Raw genomic sequence first — 13,300 nt, 5'->3', positions numbered from 1 at the left:
AGGGGACACGGGTTCGCGCCTTGGTCCGAAGCCCGTGCGCCTCGAGCCCGCGAGCCACGGCTACTGAAGCCCGTGCGCCTCGAGCCCGCGAGCCACGGCTACTGAAGCCCGTGCGCCTCGAGCCCGCGAGCCACGGCTACTGAAGCCCGTGCGCCTCGAGCCCGCGAGCCACGGCTACTGAAGCCCGTGCGCCTCGAGCCCGCGAGCCACGGCTACTGAAGCCCGTGCGCCTCGAGCCCGCGAGCCACGGCTACTGAAGCCCGTGCGCCTCGAGCCCGCGAGCCACGGCTACTGAAGCCCGTGCGCCTCGAGCCCGCGAGCCACGGCTACTGAAGCCCGTGCGCCTCGAGCCCGCGAGCCACGGCTACTGAAGCCCGTGCGCCTCGAGCCCGCGAGCCACGGCTACTGAAGCCCGTGCGCCTCGAGCCCGCGAGCCACAGCTACTGAAGCCCGTGCGCCTCGAGCCCGCGAGCCACAGCTACTGAAGCCCGTGCGCCTCGAGCCCGCGAGCCACAGCTACTGAAGCCCGTGCTCCGCAACGAGAGAGAGCCAGTGTGCAGCAACAAAGACCCAACGCAGCCAAAAATAAAATATAAATAAATCAAAAAATTTTAAGGAAAAAAAAAGATTAACATCATGGCAAGAAACTCGCCCTTTTTTCTTTTTCTTTTTTGTTTTCTTTTCTGAATGTGAATACACGATATTGATCTCAAAGCCAAGGAACCCAGAGGTGCTGGAATATTGTGCTTCTGGTGACGTGGGAGCATCTCTGGGCTCCAGACTGTTTCCCGGGCAAATGAAGTATGAACTCTTAAGTGCAAGCAAAGCACGCTCCCTCCTACGACTGGACAGTCAGGTTCCCAGATCCCTTTTTACAAATGAATCTCTCCCTGGCCCATGTACTATCTCCTGCCCTTACTGTCCTCTGTCTTTACCCGTGGACACACCTCCACGCCCACGGCACCGACGTGGCCCGAATGCAGTGCTGAGGGGACAGAGGACGCCCACCAGGCTACCAGCAGGGACAGCTTCCTTCCCACAAGGGGGTCAGATGATATTTTAACTGTAATAGCTCAATCCATATTAACGATAACAATTCAATACTTACTATTTCTATTCTTTTGCCTATGACTTGCATGATGTGTGATATATATGCCTAATAACCAAGAAAAATGATGATTAATCCTTCGCGGAAAGGCTGAAGTAGAAATGAACACATTTGTTTGTAACTAGACTCTTCTAAATTCTTTTCCCCAATTGCTCTGTCAGAACTTACTCTCTTTGCAGGGAAAAGATAGCCCTTTGGATGAAACGGCCCCCATTTGCTAGCTACGTGTGACAACATCCAAAAGGGGTACAATATATCACCCAAACAGCTCACAAACCGGCTGGTCACATTATTTATTACGAGCCACACATGTGACAAATTATTTAACTCAGTTGATCCTAATAAGTCAAAGAGCAAGCAATTAGCTAGCGCAGTCAGAGGGCTGTTTGTGGAATTTATGGAAGCGCTCAAGCGGCCCGGCACTTCAAAGCCCCATTAAGGGGAACCTTTTAATGACTCACTGGAGATGACAAGCATTACACAGCACATATGGCAGCCGAGAAGCTGGCGGCCGATTCTGTTACACTGGCCTCCGCGGCCGCCCCTCCCCAGCTGTTTACGTGTCTTCAGCGGGGGCTGGGCTGCGTCAGCATCTCGGTGCTGGCGCCGCAGACCCGGGCTCTGGGAACCGCTGGAACCCCACACTTTTCTGGGTCTGGGCGAGTTATTCCACAGGCGAGGAAAGACAGAAAACTCAGACAGCCAGGGGCAGCCCGGGGACGCCCGACGAGCGGCCCTTCCCGCTCTGTCCCTGTACTTTACAGAGGCAACGTGACGGTGAGAACCCACCTTCCAGGCTGTCGGGGGAGGCAACGGGGGTGCTATGGGGATGAGGAGGGTCTCGAGGTGAGCCCCAGGGACGCCAGGCGGGCGTGCGTGCCACTCGGCGTCGTGCACTTCCACCTCCTCCCAGCACTGGCCCTTCAGGCGGCTGTCACTCGGGCTGGGGGCACGGCCGCCCCGCCTTGGGGACAGCTCGAGGCCAGGGCCCCACTGCTCGGGGGAGAAGGGAATCTGGGGCGACGGCTCTGACAGCAGGGCCGCGGTGTCTCTGGAGACGGGCACACCCGGGTTTCGAGCCTCGGCACCCGGGCGGCACCGGGGCAGAGGAGGGCGAGAGACCCGGCCTGAGACACCTGCCTGGCAGCTGAGAGGCCCGAACCCAAGCGCTTGCGTGTTTGTAAGTGGTAACGATCCCAGCCCTTTTCTAGGGGTGTCGGGTGCCTCGGCAAGGCCAGCTGGGTGGGTGGGAGGAGCTGGTGACAGCAGCCAACCAACCCCCGCCCAGGCCCCTTGCTGGGAGGGAGAGGCGAGCGTCCAGCCACACCCGGGGGCCCACCCCTGCCCACCCCTCACCTTCTGCATGAAACCACCAGCGGCTGCGCTTCCGGGTCCCCCAGGGCCACAGCAGCACAGCTTGTGAGAGGCGGCGGCCCAGGAGGGGACCGCCGTCTATCACGGGGCTCGTCCCGCAATGTCCCCCGGGGACAGCACTACCGCCCAGCCTCCGGGCCACCAGTGGCAGCAGTCACTCTGTTCCCGCCTCGAGTGTTTCACTCTGGCCTGATGGAATTTCAAGTTTATTACCTTGCTTATATGCAAAAGCTGATGGAAGAAACGTGAAATTTGAGAGGCGACACAGAAAGACGTGGACGTCTCTTCCACAGTGTGGTTTAAACGCCGACCCTCCCTCCCAGTGCACCTTCTATCCAAGTCCTGACAGAGGACTGGGGACCACGGGCAGCCTCTCAATTATACTGTTTTGAACAACTAAGTACCATGGCGGGGTGGCAGGGCGAGAGGGAAGACACACTCGTTTGAAATAACATCAATCAGTCCCAGTTTCCACGATTCAAGGGGTCACGTGAAAGAATCTGTTTAAAAAAGAGGTAAAAAAATGAGCTGTACTTATTGTGAGCATGACCTCACGATTCTAAGTGTTCGAGTCAGTGCAGACATAGAATTCTATCCCTTTAGAAAGCCAGACTTTTGGGTGGGGAGCACGACGGCCTGTCCGCGCCATGAAGGAAGCAGCAGCACGTTCTCCCACCAGGGGCCGAGGTCCCTTGGGATGGATGTGCCCTAGTGGGACCAGCAGTGGATTCAGAGCCCTGGGCGGAGCGAGGGACTCTGGGAAAACGACAACTCGAAAAGATGCCAGAGGCGCGTTTGAGGATATTAGATAAAACTGTTTTATAAAATGCAAGAAGAAAAATTCCAATATTTCCAAGTATCCTAATGTTATTTAAAATATGAATATGTACTTAATTTAGCAAATTAAATATTTATTTAGTCACTTAACCATTTTGGCCACATTCCTTAAGGTTTAAATATTCGGTTGGCTCAGAGTCTTTTTTGTTTCTTCCCTTTGGAAAATATGGGACGGCCTCATATTTGAGGTTACCTATTCCTGGGCATGTATAATTCAAAATAAAAAGAATACAAAACTGTAAAATACTGGAAGAATATCCAAAAAAGTTCTATTCCAAAAAAACTCTTTCAAATTAATGAATTTGAACTAATGTAAAAGAACATCAATCTTGATGTTTATGATTCAGATTTTATAGACAATATTTGAATAACTTTTATTTAACCCAATATATTTTATTTTCAATCTTTTTTCCATTTACATACTACATAAATATATATACACACACTCAAAGACTGGAAAAGTATGTGCCAACACAATTTCTGTTAGGATTAAAAAGATTCTTTTAAGTATATAAATGCTAAATGATACATTATAAAAATATTTTAGTCATTTAATTAACACACACATGCACACAAAATAAAACCCATGGCACTCTATTATCATCTCAAAACTGTTAAACACCAGAATTACACAGGTAGATTAGAAATCTAAAGAGATTTTAAGACTGGAATCTTGAAAACTAAAGTCCCTGAAGTGCTGTATATCAAGACGTTCTCAATGTGTTTTTTATCTTGGAGTATTGCCAAATATTTTCACAATTTCTATTTGCCAAATATTATGCCAAAGTAAACTTGACAAAGTAAAATGTGCTCAGAATAAGAATTAAGATTGTTAATCTCATGTTTTAAAATATGCAGGAAAAATGATTTTGTGTGCATGTGTGTGTTAATTAAATGACTAAAATATTTTTATAATGTATCCTGGATTGCATCTTCATTAAACAAAAAGATAATTCAGTGTTGGTAACACTAGAAATATGACCTGCGTTCGGGGTTATGCTGAGGAGCTGAAGGTGATAAGAAAGGAAAAAGCTTTGAAGTGAAATGTAAAAGAGATCATTTATTGATTTATATAATCCTTAATCTTTAAGCAAAGGATGTAATCCTCATGATGCAATAAACAGACTCCGAAAATAAATGTGAAGGTTCGTTAAGGAAACAAAGCTCTGCCCAGGATCCTGGGAGGCTGTGGGGTGAGGCTGGAGAAGGTGGAAGGGCTGGGGGCAGAAGACCCAGGTTCATGGGGGCTTTCAGGCAATTCCTGAACTTCTGTGATGTGACGTTCCCTCACCTAACAGGGGACAATCATACTGCCCAGTGCCACCGTGAGCACTGATTAACTGAGGTAACGTTTTCTGAAAACTCTTGACAGACGACACAAACGTCAGGTATTGATACGGACATTTCTGTTTGTTTCTGCAATGAACTTTTACCTAGAATATACCATGAAATAAAACTCTCCCCTTCCGTCTGAAAAATAAGATAATTAATTCTCCTACGTACAGCGTTCTCTGATCACCTTTACCTCTTCCCTTGGCGGGCAAGCCAGGAGGAGCGACCTTGCAGGAAAAACTTCCTCGGGTAACAGTTATGGCTAAACTGCCCAAGTAAAACCACTTCCTGCTACGATTCGGTATCAGAGTCCCCGTCCTTCTGGGGACAACAGAAGAGAGTTTCTCACAGGTTGATGGACAGCAGTCCCCGCAGGGTCACCTCAGAGATGCTGCGCTGCTGGAACTGTCACTTCCAACCCCCAAGGTCACAGAATGTTCCTGAAGTCTCAGGGTCAGACCCACAGGAAAGTGGTCTCAGTTTGCTGCGGATTACCAGACGGTCAGCAGAACCACTGACGGAAAAAGTTAAGGGGCCTCAACGGGGAAGGGATGGGAGGCGCACGTTCTCACCAAGCGGTGGCACCCTCTTCAGACCTGGGACACTCTACATAAGAGCAATCCAGACACGGCCAACACGGCCACTGAAAAACACCGGGAGAGATTTAAAGACCAACCTGGAAGGTGCACTGTTTCCTTGGCCACCTGGCCCGGCAGCCTTTTACCGTGTGCATCTCAGGAGGTAGGGGTAGAGGAATGTCACCTTGTTTGAGGGATGCTTCCTTTGGGGAGTAAATTTATACAACTTATAAGATCTAGAAGCAAAATGCTCTTTGAGGCAAGTGTCCAGGATTTAGAGGTCAGCCACACCTGTCTGCATTCTCCAGCTCACCTGAGCATGTGACTGGCTACGTCCTGGTCCAGCGGTGCCATGCGTAACTACACAGAGAAATATCATCTCTTGAGAAAGTCCTCCAGTCAGCTATGCAAACCAATCTGCATTAGTTAATACCTCAGGGACATCCTTCCATTGTTACAACCATGGGTGTTCTAAGGGATGATGCGATGTGTTTACCCTCAAAATTGTAACCCGCGCCCCCTGGGGAGCCCCTGGCTCTACAGGTGTGCTCCGGAGTGCGTCCACACAGACGGCTGACTTGCAGTCCCATGGGTCTAGGCTCTAACGTTTCCACCGGTCACGTTTACAGAAGGGTGACAAGCGTGGAATGAACAGTGCCCATCCCTGTACATGTCAATGCTCTGGACAGGTATTATTTAATCCCTAGAAATAGGAACTGAAGTATAAATGAACCCAGTGTACTTTCTGTGCAATCTAGTGGAGAACCAGGTCAATGATTAGATATTTGGAAAATAGCACTTAAAAATAAAACTTAGGGGCTTCCCTGGTGGCGCAGTGGTTGCGCGTCCGCCTGCCGATGCGGGGAGCCGGGTTCGCGCCCCGGTCTGGGAGGATCCCACGTGCCGCGGAGCGGCTGGGCCCGTGGGCCATGGCCGCTGAGCCTGTGCGTCCGGAGCCTGTGCTCCGCAACGGGAGAGGCCGCAGCAGAGGGAGGCCCGCATACCACAAAAAAATAAAAATAAAAATAAATAAATAATAAAAAAAAAAAATAAATAAAAATAATAATAATAAAAAAATAAAACTTAAAAGACTCCAATACACGGGCCCAGCCGCTCCGCGGCACGTGGGATCCTCCCAGACCGGGGCGCGAACCCGGCTCCCCGCATCGGCAGGCGGACGCGCAACCACTGCGCCACCAGGGAAGCCCCTAAGTTTTATTTTTAAGTGCTATTTTCCAAATATCTAATCATTGACCTGGTTCTCCACTAGATTGCACAGAAAGTACACTGGGTTCATTTATACTTCAGTTCCTATTTCTAGGGATTAAATAATACCTGTCCAGAGCATTGACATGTACAGGGATGGGCACTGTTCATTCCACGCTTGTCACCCTTCTGTAAACGTGACCGGTGGAAACGTTAGAGCCTAGACCCATGGGACTGCAAGTCAGCCGTCTGTGTGGACGCACTCCGGAGCACACCTGTAGAGCCAGGGGCTCCCCAGGGGGCGCGGGTTACAATTTTGAGGGTAAACACATCGCATCATCCCTTAGAACACCCATGGTTGTAACAATGGAAGGATGTCCCTGAGGTATTAACTAATGCAGATTGGTTTGCATAGCTGACTGGAGGACTTTCTCAAGAGATGATATTTCTCTGTGTAGTTACGCATGGCACCGCTGGACCAGGACGTAGCCAGTCACATGCTCAGGTGAGCTGGAGAATGCAGACAGGTGTGGCTGACCTCTAAATCCTGGACACTTGCCTCAAAGAGCATTTTGCTTCTAGATCTTATAAGTTGTATAAATTTACTCCCCAAAGGAAGCATCCCTCAAACAAGGTGACATTCCTCTACCCCTACCTCCTGAGATGCACACGGTAAAAGGCTGCCGGGCCAGGTGGCCAAGGAAACAGTGCACCTTCCAGGTTGGTCTTTAAATCTCTCCCGGTGTTTTTCAGTGGCCGTGTTGGCCGTGTCTGGTTTGCTCTTATGTAGTGTGTCCCAGGTCTGTTGTGGGTGCCACCGCTTGGTGAGAACGTGCGCCTCCCATCCCTTCCCCGTTGAGGCCCCTTAACTTTTTCCGTCAGTGGTTCTGCTGACCGTCTGGTAATCCGCAGCAAACTGAGACCACTTTCCTGTGGGTCTGACCCTGAGACTTCAGGAACATTCTGTGACCTTGGGGGTTGGAAGTGACAGTTCCAGCAGCGCAGCATCTCTGAGGTGACCCTGCGGGGACTGCTGTCCATCAACCTGTGAGAAACTCTCTTCTGTTGTCCCCAGAAGGACGGGGACTCTGATACCGAATCGTAGCAGGAAGTGGTTTTACTTGGGCAGTTTAGCCATAACTGTTACCCGAGGAAGTTTTTCCTGCAAGGTCGCTCCTCCTGGCTTGCCCGCCAAGGGAAGAGGTAAAGGTGATCAGAGAACGCTGTACGTAGGAGAATTAATTATCTTATTTTTCAGACGGAAGGGGAGAGTTTTATTTCATGGTATATTCTAGGTAAAAGTTCATTGCAGAAACAAACAGAAATGTCCGTATCAATACCTGACGTTTGTGTCGTCTGTCAAGAGTTTTCAGAAAACGTTACCTCAGTTAATCAGTGCTCACGGTGGCACTGGGCAGTATGATTGTCCCCTGTTAGGTGAGGGAACGTCACATCACAGAAGTTCAGGAATTGCCTGAAAGCCCCCATGAACCTGGGTCTTCTGCCCCCAGCCCTTCCACCTTCTCCAGCCTCACCCCACAGCCTCCCAGGATCCTGGGCAGAGCTTTGTTTCCTTAACGAACCTTCACATTTATTTTCGGAGTCTGTTTATTGCATCATGAGGATTACATCCTTTGCTTAAAGATTAAGGATTATATAAATCAATAAATGATCTCTTTTACATTTCACTTCAAAGCTTTTTCCTTTCTTATCACCTTCAGCTCCTCAGCATAACCCCGAACGCAGGTCATATTTCTAGTGTTACCAACACTGAATTATCTTTTTGTTTAATGAAGATGCAATCCAGGATACATTATAAAAATATTTTAGTCATTTAATTAACACGCACATGCACACAAAATAAAACCCATGGCACTCTATTATCATCTCAAAACTGTTAAACACCAGAATTACACAGGTAGATTAGAAATCTAAAGAGATTTTAAGACTGGAATCTTGAAAACTAAAGTCCCTGAAGTGCTGTATATCAAGACGTTCTCAATGTGTTTTTTATCTTGGAGTATTGCCAAATATTTTCACAATTTCTATTTGCCAAATATTATGCCAAAGTAAACTTGACAAAGTAAAATGTGCTCAGAATAAGAATTAAGATTGTTAATCTCATGTTTTAAAATATGCAGGAAAAATGATTTTGTGTGCATGTGTGTGTTAATTAAATGACTAAAATATTTTTATAATGTATCCTGGATTGCATCTTCATTAAACAAAAAGATAATTCAGTGTTGGTAACACTAGAAATATGACCTGCGTTCGGGGTTATGCTGAGGAGCTGAAGGTGATAAGAAAGGAAAAAGCTTTGAAGTGAAATGTAAAAGAGATCATTTATTGATTTATATAATCCTTAATCTTTAAGCAAAGGATGTAATCCTCATGATGCAATAAACAGACTCCGAAAATAAATGTGAAGGTTCGTTAAGGAAACAAAGCTCTGCCCAGGATCCTGGGAGGCTGTGGGGTGAGGCTGGAGAAGGTGGAAGGGCTGGGGGCAGAAGACCCAGGTTCATGGGGGCTTTCAGGCAATTCCTGAACTTCTGTGATGTGACGTTCCCTCACCTAACAGGGGACAATCATACTGCCCAGTGCCACCGTGAGCACTGATTAACTGAGGTAACGTTTTCTGAAAACTCTTGACAGACGACACAAACGTCAGGTATTGATACGGACATTTCTGTTTGTTTCTGCAATGAACTTTTACCTAGAATATACCATGAAATAAAACTCTCCCCTTCCGTCTGAAAAATAAGATAATTAATTCTCCTACGTACAGCGTTCTCTGATCACCTTTACCTCTTCCCTTGGCGGGCAAGCCAGGAGGAGCGACCTTGCAGGAAAAACTTCCTCGGGTAACAGTTATGGCTAAACTGCCCAAGTAAAACCACTTCCTGCTACGATTCGGTATCAGAGTCCCCGTCCTTCTGGGGACAACAGAAGAGAGTTTCTCACAGGTTGATGGACAGCAGTCCCCGCAGGGTCACCTCAGAGATGCTGCGCTGCTGGAACTGTCACTTCCAACCCCCAAGGTCACAGAATGTTCCTGAAGTCTCAGGGTCAGACCCACAGGAAAGTGGTCTCAGTTTGCTGCGGATTACCAGACGGTCAGCAGAACCACTGACGGAAAAAGTTAAGGGGCCTCAACGGGGAAGGGATGGGAGGCGCACGTTCTCACCAAGCGGTGGCACCCTCTTCAGACCTGGGACACTCTACATAAGAGCAATCCAGACACGGCCAACACGGCCACTGAAAAACACCGGGAGAGATTTAAAGACCAACCTGGAAGGTGCACTGTTTCCTTGGCCACCTGGCCCGGCAGCCTTTTACCGTGTGCATCTCAGGAGGTAGGGGTAGAGGAATGTCACCTTGTTTGAGGGATGCTTCCTTTGGGGAGTAAATTTATACAACTTATAAGATCTAGAAGCAAAATGCTCTTTGAGGCAAGTGTCCAGGATTTAGAGGTCAGCCACACCTGTCTGCATTCTCCAGCTCACCTGAGCATGTGACTGGCTACGTCCTGGTCCAGCGGTGCCATGCGTAACTACACAGAGAAATATCATCTCTTGAGAAAGTCCTCCAGTCAGCTATGCAAACCAATCTGCATTAGTTAATACCTCAGGGACATCCTTCCATTGTTACAACCATGGGTGTTCTAAGGGATGATGCGATGTGTTTACCCTCAAAATTGTAACCCGCGCCCCCTGGGGAGCCCCTGGCTCTACAGGTGTGCTCCGGAGTGCGTCCACACAGACGGCTGACTTGCAGTCCCATGGGTCTAGGCTCTAACGTTTCCACCGGTCACGTTTACAGAAGGGTGACAAGCGTGGAATGAACAGTGCCCATCCCTGTACATGTCAATGCTCTGGACAGGTATTATTTAATCCCTAGAAATAGGAACTGAAGTATAAATGAACCCAGTGTACTTTCTGTGCAATCTAGTGGAGAACCAGGTCAATGATTAGATATTTGGAAAATAGCACTTAAAAATAAAACTTAGGGGCTTCCCTGGTGGCGCAGTGGTTGCGCGTCCGCGTGCCGATGCGGGGAGCCGGGTTCGCGCCCCGCAGAGGGAGGCCCGCATACCACAAAAAAATAAAAATAAAAATAAAAAAATAATTAAAAAAATAAATAAATAAAAAAAATAATAATAAAAAAATAAAACTTAAAAGACTCCAATAAAGGGGTATTTTCCCAATAGAAATGCACTCAAGAGAGCAAATGGTAGGAAGGAGGGTTTGAGGCAGCCCTCACTTTTCTCCATTTTCCTGGGCCAGAGCCATCATCACGCTCCCCAACAGGTATGGGGACTGCTTTCAGGGAGCTTGCTGCTCTGCTACAGGGGGGACGCGCTGAAGTCAGAGGCTGTGTCGTATTCACTGCGTCATCGGTCCCCAGTGCAAAACTGGTAAGTCGCAATAAATGCTAGTATTCAAAAAATATTCCCTATATAAATTATTATTAAAAATTGTGAATAAAGAGCGAGCCAAAAGAATTCACGGATTATTTCTAAAATTTAGTTATGAACATGGAAAAGAAAATAATTTACTGGTGATTTTCTATTTAAACAGATAGTGGGTGCAAAACACAGACAAATACTTAGATTTAGGTGAGAAGGACAACTTGGCTGCAGGAGGAACAATCTCGAAAGTCCACCCAGGCAGGCGGCAGAGCCGCTCAGAGTCCTCAGAAATCGTTGAGATGCAGCTCTGGATGGTGTGGGTGTTGACCTGCTAAGGAAGCCAGCCGGCCGGGTCAGTAAACGCAAGGTGACCTCAGAATTATGAGCTGATACAGGCATTGTTATGTTAAATAAAAGACTACTCCTTGAAGAGAGAAATGTATTCTTATTTCTTAGCACGTTACCCCAGTTTTTATATTGAGATAATAACAGGCAAGTTCTTTTCACTATAGATTTTCTGTCCTTTTTACTTCTCTGTGTTTAAGCAGCAGAAAATCTAGTACTGGAAGGTAAACATCCTGACAGATGATCCACTAACTACCAGGCCACGGGCAGGACAGACGCCTCTGCAGGTTGGTCTGGAAATGCACTGTGGTTCCAAGACATCTCTTAAAAGACATCTCACCACCTTCAGGTAGTGAGTTCTGATCTGGACACAGTGCAGGAGACCGGAGAGGGTCCCGAGGGGCAGCTGGTCCCTCCCGGCCTGGGCAGCTCAGCCTTTCCAGGTGACAATGCTGTCGACCGTGGCTCTGGACTGGAGGGGCTCGGGGGCACTGCTCATTTTGCTTCAAGAACAGATGACCTTGTTCTCCCCATCTGTGGTGAACAGGAAGAGAGAGACCGTGGATTGCTTTTACTCTTCAGCAAGCAACCGGTGTGTTATTTGCTCGTATGTGAAGAGTGGTGAGTGACGCTGTGTGTTCTAAGTGGAGGTGGGCACAGGCAGGAAGGCAGAGCGAGACGGCGAGAGGGGAGGGAAGGAAAGCCTGCACAAGTATGTTACTGTTTTAAGAAGGCCTTCAGAACGGTACCGGGCTCAAGTGCGACTTATTACCCTCCTTCTACCCAGCCCTGTAAATGCGCTGTTTGGATCCTAGCCATTCAGTGAACGTGCAAGCGGCTGCTAGAGTTGCTGTCTCTGCCAGGAGAGTCAGAAAGCGTGCACTTACGCAGCATCTTTCAACGCAAAGGTAGAAGCAATACGATTGGTTCAGCATTTTCCCAATTCCAACCAAATTCCATTAATATATTCAGATGATCATCAGAAGCAAAGATAACTTCCGGCAGCAGAAACGATGCCCCACATACAGCTGTAAATCTCAATCACTGCCCACCCACGGCTAGGCCTCTGCCTGTCTTCTGGTGAACACTGAAATCAGCAGTTAAATCTACACCCTGACTAGACAGCATTATTTAGTAGAAAAATTAAACTAGAAATAAGGATACATGTTGATGAGATATGATAGTAGAAATCAAGGATAAAGAAACAAAAAAAAGAACATCCTGTTACCTTGAAACTTTTAGATGAACCAAAGGTAAAGTAATTCCTGAGGTATATCCTCTAGATGGAAAAAGAAGAAATTTTAGAAAAGAATATTCTTCTGTACTCCGTAGAGAAGACATCCATCTACTAAAAAACAGGCAGGAGAAAAAGAAGGCATAGAGGAATCAAAGCGACCAAAGAGGGTGGAAAAGAAGGTTTTTCCTGCAGAAATGGAACCCGTGACACAGGTGATCAGCCTGGACGTACATCCAAAACATGGAGGATATGAATAAGGAGATGAAACAATGAAGGAAAGCTACATTATATACGTTACATATTTATATTATATATATACGTGTACATATATATATATATACACACATACATATATATATACATACATATATATATATATATATACACGGGCCCAGCCGCTCCGCGGCATGTGGGATCCTCCCGGATCGGGGCACGAACCCGTGTCCCCTGCATCGGCAGGCGGACTCTCAACCACTGTGCCACCAGGAAAGCCCTATATACTTATTTTTATATATTATATATATCGTATATATATAAACTACCCCGCACGACACTGTAACCAATTTGCAGCCAAGCCCTTGGGCTTGACGATCAAACTTGTAAAACCAAACTTTTAAAAAAATCATTAAACAATGAAAAAAAAAACCAAACAGGGCTTCCCTGGTGGCGCAGTGGTTGAGAGTCCACCTGCCGATGCAGGGGACACGGGTTCGTGCCCCGGTCCGGGAGGATCCCACATGGCCCGGAGCGGCTGGGCCTGTGAGCCGTGGCCGCTGAGCCTGCGCATCCGGAGCCTGTGCTCCGCAACGGGAGAGGCCACAACAGTGAGAGGCCCGCGTACCGTAAAAAAAAAAAAAAAAAAAATATATATA

General features: G+C 47.7%; 1 protein-coding gene and 1 long non-coding RNA gene across 7 annotated transcripts in view; both read right to left on the bottom strand.

The window, feature by feature from the left end:
* GMDS (GDP-mannose 4,6-dehydratase) overlaps window positions 1–13,300 on the bottom strand; it is a 519,944-nt gene that overhangs the window by 221,392 nt on the left and 285,252 nt on the right. The window lies entirely within an intron of this gene.
* Window positions 11,002–13,300, bottom strand: part of LOC114484149 (uncharacterized) — an 11,964-nt gene continuing 9,665 nt past the window's right edge. Inside the window, exons 3-4 of the long non-coding RNA XR_003676673.1 lie at window positions 12,420–12,470; window positions 11,002–11,725 (exon numbers count right to left, since the gene is read on the bottom strand). This is a non-coding gene — a long non-coding RNA (uncharacterized lncRNA). The remainder of the gene's footprint in view (window positions 11,726–12,419; window positions 12,471–13,300) is intronic.

This window comes from Physeter macrocephalus, chromosome 18, assembly GCF_002837175.3.
Source record: "Physeter macrocephalus isolate SW-GA chromosome 18, ASM283717v5, whole genome shotgun sequence".
Lineage (NCBI taxonomy): Eukaryota > Metazoa > Chordata > Mammalia > Artiodactyla > Physeteridae > Physeter > Physeter macrocephalus.
The sequence above is the reverse complement of the archived record's forward strand: the minus strand, read 5'-3'. Positions and strand labels throughout refer to the sequence as shown.